Source organism: Alnus glutinosa, chromosome 7 (assembly GCF_958979055.1).
Source record: "Alnus glutinosa chromosome 7, dhAlnGlut1.1, whole genome shotgun sequence".
Lineage (NCBI taxonomy): Eukaryota > Viridiplantae > Streptophyta > Magnoliopsida > Fagales > Betulaceae > Alnus > Alnus glutinosa.
This window is the reverse complement of record NC_084892.1, coordinates 10,972,287-10,979,899: the sequence shown is the minus strand read 5'-3', so window position 1 is coordinate 10,979,899 and position 7,613 is coordinate 10,972,287. Positions and strand designations below refer to the sequence as shown.

General features: G+C 33.4%; 1 pseudogene; it reads left to right on the top strand.

Annotated features, from left to right (window-relative positions):
* Positions 1-1,080: 1,080 nt before the first annotated feature.
* LOC133873597 (sigma factor binding protein 1, chloroplastic-like) lies at positions 1,081-1,891 on the top strand (annotated as a pseudogene).
* The last annotated feature ends 5,722 nt before the right edge of the window (positions 1,892-7,613 follow it).

Genomic DNA, 7,613 nt, shown 5'->3' with positions numbered 1-7,613 from the left:
TACCCGGGAAGATGGCCGCGTGGTAGAATTATTTCTGAGTGATACATTGACAGCAAAAAAAAATTTGTTAGACTCCATCTCACCTCTGGCGCGTGCATCGTACGAGTATCAAAATCCTTTTCTAACTGGAGAATTAACATGTTAATTACTACCTTTTCGTGTTTTTGTGCTTTTTTAAAATTAAAATCGTGGTTACGGTTATTAATTTGATGGCTTACAAGATCCGAGTATGAAATTATTTTAAATCTAAGACCTTTGCCTATTTTTCTATTAAATAAATAATAGAAATAGAATAATAATATAATTCTAATCCTCAAATAATTATAAAATAAAAACCTTTAAAAAGGACAAAATAATACAAAAAATAAATGTCAATAGAAGCTTGGACACCATGTTCGCAAAGGCCCAAGAGATTGGTTATTAATAGTTATGAAAGACATTCGAACCATGTCCGGATATGATCCAGTTACTTATAGGTAGTTACTAATAAGAATAATGTTAGGAATTATTTTTTTTTTATTCTCTTTTAATATTTAAAATTAATATAACTCTTAAAATTATCATAAAATTTGAAATTAAACACTATTAAATTTTGATCAAATGATAATTTTTAAAAATCATATCAATTTTAAGAGAATACAAAAATTCTTAGCATTACTTGGAGGATGCTTTGTGATGGCTTTTAAATTTAATAATTTTATATTAAATTTATATCAAAACTCGTGAAACATATAAAAAGTTACTAGTCGTATTGTCATTATTGTTGTTAGGTGACAACCCAACAATGGTTAAGTCCTATAATGAATGCTGTTTTTTTTTTTTGTTTTTTTTTTTTTTATTATTATTATTATTTTTTTTTGACAATTATGATTTTAAGACAATACTTGTATTTTTATGTTATTAATTAGAAAAGAAAAGGCAGATGGTGGTCTTAAATTTAAAAGCTCGAGTTTCAAAATGTACAACCAAAGTGGTAAATGGTAAAAATTCCTCGAAAAGTGAGCGGGACGCGCCTTGGCGGCGGCGCTTAAAAAGCGCAGCGCAAAATTTTAGTTTCCATATTTGCTCCATTAACACAACCATACAAGCGCTTTCAATTATTTGTGTTTCCTTCATTAAAAATTTCTCTCATTTTATCCCTCTCAAAAGTCACACGTCGCACCATTTTCTCTCATCCCAGAAACCTCTCCCTTTTGCCGCTGCCGATCGAGCTTCCCCACACCAATCATCATCTTCTCGATCTCTCGTGCGTGCGTGCGAGAAATACAGCACAACATTATCCTCTCCAGCTCAAGCCGTACAGTTTTTAACCTTTAGCCAGCCGCCGGCCATGGACAATAGCAGCCTACTGGAGGCGAGAGTGCACCAAAGAAAAGCAGCAGCCAAAAAGACCAAATCCAAGAAAAACAACCCCATCAAGGTCGTCTACATATCCAACCCCATGAAGGTCAAGACCAGCGCCTCGCAATTCAAGGGCCTGGTCCAAGAGCTCACCGGCCAGGACGCCGAATTCCCGGACCCCACCAAGTTCCACGGCTCCGACGGCGGCGACGTCGTCGGCCATCAGTCGGTCTCTGATCATCCGACGATGATGAAGAAGAAGAATATTGGTGGTGACGACGATGATCATTCACGTGAGGTGCCTGTAGTGGACCCCAGTCGCGAGCCGCCCCAGTTCGAGCCGTTGGATGATGTTTTCACGCCCCAGATGATTGAGAGCTTGTCGGGGTTGTTGCCGGCCAGTGTCTTCTATGACTCCATCTCCTCAAGTGGATGTGCTTAATTAGAAGGCTAGCTAGCTCTGAATTTGAGTAAGCTGCTTTGTGTACGTTAATTAATTGCATATGCTTTGTATTTATATTATCGAACTTATTTTGTCTCTTTTGTATTATCTTTTGCTTTCTTAACATCTAATAATATCTAGGGATTCAACCCAAAAAAAAAAAAAAAAAAAAAGTTACTCCTTGGCCACTTGTATATAATTGTCTAAAGGGTTGGTGTTTGATTAATTATCCTGATTTTTCCTTCTTTAAAAAGAGTTTTTAAGTTGCGCTAAATAATCTTTGAGCTAGGAATCAACAAAGATGGCTTATTTACACTTGGAAAGACAAGTACTACAAACCATGAGGGCATATGAGCACAAGTTCTTGTTCCAATCTGATAAAATAATAAGAGGTAATTTAACATAATAAGTAAGTTTTGAGTTTAAATTTTATTTTTATTATTTACTTTCTCTTAAATATTTTAAGTGTTGGATGGGTCTGTTTGAAGAATATTAATTAAATTAATGATTAAATTTGTAATTAGTTTGTTCAAGTTTATCTAAGAGGCCGGGCATGTATAGCTTGTGGAAAATGTGGTTAGAAAAGTACTAAAGCAAAATTAGTGGTTCAAATCGATTTTCCCTGGTCCCCAAATGATGAAGTAGATATGTTTTTTAGTGCCGACCGGATGACAATGGAGCTCAATAGCTCATATATATATATATATATATATATATATATATGTATTTATGTAACTCAGCTTCCTGTGAGCCCCAGTAGTAGTACTATGGCTTCCCAGCTTGCACATATACGTACATATATAGTATTAGTAGCAAAAGGATAAGGGCAGTTTGTATTTATAAGGTTTTGTCTTTTTTATACTTTCTAGGATTCATTTTCTGGACTTTTTGGCTTGTTATGAAATCTATGACGATAAATCTTGATTATCCGAAAACCACCCAAAAAAAAAAAAAAAAAAAAAAAAAGAGTCTTTCTCAATCTTGTAGCCCATTTGGAAAAGATGCTTTTTCGTTTTAGGGAGGGTGCATACAATTAAAGCCACCAGCTGCTAGTGGAGACGTGTATATATATCATATATTTTCTATAATATTATTGATCGATCCCTATTATTGTTAAAAATGGGATTTATATAATAGATTTTTTTTCTCTGAAAAAGTATATATATATATATATATATAGTCTCCTTGAACTTAGGATTGCTATATGGAATTTTCCTCAAAGATTGGATTTAAATATATATATATATATAGTCTCCTTGAACTTAGGATTGCTATATGGAATTTTCCTCAAAGATTGGATTTAATTTGCTGTAACCAAGGATTCGCTATAACAAAGTATAAATATATATTCTCTAAAAATGGAGGATTTGGGGAATTCTCTTGAAAAATTTCATTACTCATCATTCAGCTTCTCTATATATGTACGTGTATGCATGTTTATGTGTGTGTGTGTGTGAGAGAGAGAGAGAGGTAGCTTTATCATCCCTTTAGATAGTCATATAGCCGTTTATAACGTAAGATATAACAGGTTTGAGTCGGTGGCTTCTTTTGTCTTTCTTGTTTCATGTGTGAGAGAGGGAGAGAGAGAGCAAAGTGACATAGCTAGTATTAGGGATGACAATTCGTGTTTGTGTATTGGATTTGGATTGTATAGAAGGATACGTATAAAATTATATAGGTCAATCAATCAATCATAATTTGACCCATTTAATTAAAGAGGTGGAGAACTATACCATCTGTAATAGGATTGCAGGTAGGTTAGAGATGAGAGTCTTAAGAAGCTCCCTTTCAACTCTCTCTCTCTCTCTCTCTCTCTCTACATATAACATATGCATGAATGCATTTGCACCAAATGTCTATATATCCATATGAGCCCACATCCATTTTGGTCTATTAACTTAATATCTAGATTTTGCCCCTTTAGAAAAAAAAATTAAAATAAAATTGGAAGTCAAGTTTATTCTATTATATATGGGTGCATTTTGGCCTGTATCATGCCACCTGGCCTATGCTATGCATTCTTGGAAAACTTTTTGTGCCATTAGTAACAAGGTTTTCAACGAACAAAATTCACTCGAGAAATGAAGGATGACTAAATAAGAAGCACTACTTGCAGAGAATTTCAGGAGAAAATTGAGTGATCGATGATGATCGTAATTCATAAACACTTCTGGCAGACAGTGTTAAGCAATACTAGAAACAATAATCTGCATGCTTTCCTGCAGGCCCTTCTAGCAAGGATGCCATGGGATATTCTTTTGTTAATTTGAGGGAGTTCAATATTTAACTACAATAAGTTTTTATATATATTTGGCTATTAATTTGTATATATATATATTTGACAGTTAGATATATACCTAGCAGCAGTCTACTTATAATTAATGGTGTTATTATTATTATTATTATTATTATTATTATTATTTGTCCAAAGACTAGAATATAAAATCTTTATCAGGTCGTCGTACCTTTTTCCTAAATTGTCATATTCAAGAAATTATTCATGACAGCTTTCTCAACTGGTGGGCAGGATATTTGGAGAGAAAGGTTGTACGGCCGGGCAACTTGCATATATATATATATATATATATATATATATATATATATATATATATATCTGATTGACCTTTCGCAAGACTCCTGAATGAATACTTCTTTGTGTGCACACCAATGATTGAGCAAACCTAGCTATCGTTGTATCATTCTCATGGTTTCTTCTAAATATTTATTTTTATCTCATTCTTATTTTATTAGACTGATCTGCTAGTGCTGTTTATTAGTTATTAATTTTTTTTTTCTCTTATAATAAAGACCGATCAAAAGGTTGGTACTGTTATATTAGCCCAATGATATAAGAAGGAGATAAGAGATGAGTATATAATTGTTGAAACACGTGTCTCATTTTTTTTTTTGAGCATAAAGAGTAATACGAAAGTATCAATATAGTGGCTACTTGACGGAGCATCGCGACGTATTTTAGGTTTTCCGTATATGTCTGTACAATAGGTTTTGTTATAAATATGTTATGCTATAACCTTAAATAATGATTGAAAATAGCCGCACTCTTGTGGACGTAGACACATTGCCGAACCACATAAATCTGTATCTTAATTTCTCTTGCTCTATTTCTTTTCGATTCATATTATTCACCATTGTTGTGCACGGTAATGACAATAATGTTACTCTTATCGCATATAAAATCAGGCATTCGCTTTATAAAGAGAGCACCATCATCTCCTATCCCACTCCAATACAACTAGGTTGCCCTTGGATTAGTATTTATTAAAAAAAGACTTGTTATTTAGTATTCTTCCATCTTTCTTCTCATCTTCCCTTTTTTAAAATCAACCATTTGATCTATAAATCTCACACCATCACTCATGTGAGTCTTACAGATTTGGTTGATTTTCAATAAGAAATTATGGAGAATGATGAGAGAATACTAAATAACATTTCTTTATTAATAAAAGAAAAAACAAAAAAAACAGAGCTAATGAGCATATCAACACATTAGTTCAGTTGTATGGGAGTGGAATGAGAAGACTCACTAGACGTTGTTCCACCTACTCTTAACCAGATTTGCCCTTTAGACGAGCAATTGGAGTCATATATTTACTGTTGAAGCTCACTGGCTCTTGAGATTTATCCATGTTTGGTCTGGTTGCAAAGTTCTTCGCATTTCTAATTAGAATGCGCATATTTTTGTAAGAAAATAGTTATAAGGATTTAACGTAAAATGATTTTGTCTGGTTAGAGCAGAAATTCGATGGAGGAGAAAAGCGAAAGAAAGAAAAACAGATAGATTAAATAGGCCGCCTTTACCAACTTAAAATAGGGTCTAGATATTGGTGAATGGCCACTCAGCTGCAACCATGACGTATCTCTGTGTTTTGAATGTATCAAAATATAGAAAGGTCATGAGGTTGTGGAGAGTGTTCCTCATGAACATGCTTATGCACTGGGGAATATCTCACAGCAAGAAGGTCCAGAGATCATACCCTATTGGACCTTTTAAATAACAAGCAAGACTATTTCATGAAAATTAAACCATTTAAGAAATAGACATATATATTGATGGACATTCTGAAATTAGGAAAGCACAAGTCTTATCAAATTTTAATCGATTGGATTTTATCCTCTTCTTCTTCTTCTTCTTCTTTTTTTTTTTTTTTTTTTCTAAACTTTTTGTTAAGGATAGTACACTAAATTGTTGAAGTTAGTGCCCTAAACTCCAATTAATTTATAGGGAAAAATACATTTTACCCTCTCGAAGTACGACAACTTTTACGTTTCAACTTCCAAAGTTCAAAAAGTGACATTTGACTTCCACAAACTATCAAACTGTGACAAGTTAGCTCATCTGTTAAGTTTTTCCGTCCTTTTAGATAGACTACAACACTATCAAACTATCAAAAGATATTGGATATTGAAAGGAAAAAGCTTCATTTGCAGGAGTTGGATAGCTAGGATAGAATAGTGATGCTTTATACAAGTAAGATCTCCGAAGTACAACAGCAATCTTTGACTTAGGAGAAGACTTAGTAACAACAATTATAAGCGTTTGTATCTTCTAATCAAAAGATAAAACAAGCTCATAAGCTTAAAAGAACAATAAACTTTTTAGAGTATTGAAAAATTCTCAAGTTTGATTAATAATATTTCAGAGATTTTTCTTTTTTCTTTTTTTTTTTTTCTTAATTACATTGCAAACTCACGTATAAATAGTAGATAAATACTTGTACAGAAAGCATACATATTCCTAGTAGTAAAAGTAAACATAATCCTAGTAAGGAAATGGAATACTTGTAGAGAAAGTAAACATATTCCTAGTAATGAAAGTAAACATAATCATAGTAAGACAAGGAAAGAAAGTCTTAATTGTAAATAAGAAAAAAATAAAATAAAATCCCAAATTGACGATCAATTCTTTCATTTGGTATTTCCATTGTCTGAGAACATGTAAAATTCTAATTAAAAGGCGTTGCTCCAATATTATTTTTGACCTTTTTCCTACTTTTCATTTTCATTGAAAATATGGGCAAATTCAGTCCTGCATCAGAAATTCGTGATGAGTTGCACTTGTAGTGGATGTTCCACAAGTGCAATAGTTGGAACCAATGATAGTGGCTGCACATATTGTTTATTTGACAGCAACTCCACTTTTCCAACCAAATTAATGGCCTCGACATCTTTTTCACCATAATTAATATTCTCTTCATAGACAAATTGCCTATTTAGAGAGTCATAAATACGGTTACGAACAAGTCGAATGCAACTTACATCATCATCAAGGAACTTGTCTACATAAGGTTTTCCCGTCAATCTAATGATAGCATCTCCTATGTTGTGTAATGCTTGTTGCGTCTCCTATTGGAACTCCAGGAATTTAGCCCTCGAGATACGGTGAAATTGAATGGCTTTTCTCACTACTAGCATGAGATTGTCCAAGAGTTCACGTATCACTTGCAATTACTCTTGATATAGTTCCTGTTGTGATCGTGCCTTTGATCGCTTGATGCATCGCTGGTAATCGGCTCTCAAAATAACCTCTCTCACAAACGACATCATTATAGAAGTTGTTACTGTAGTATAAGTTAGCGATCAAATCCAGATAACGCCGGCTTGTATACTCCATGAATTCGGCTCTTAAAAGAACCCCTCCCCTTCAAGCGGCGTTGCTGGAGAAGGTCGTCACCGTTGCGATGATTGGTCATGACCAGTGAAAATAAATATTGACTTCTAATTTAACCAAGTGTGTGTGTTTGTATGCAACAAAATATATTAAATGCAGAATTTAAATAAGATAAGATATTTGTTACGAAGTGGAAACTCT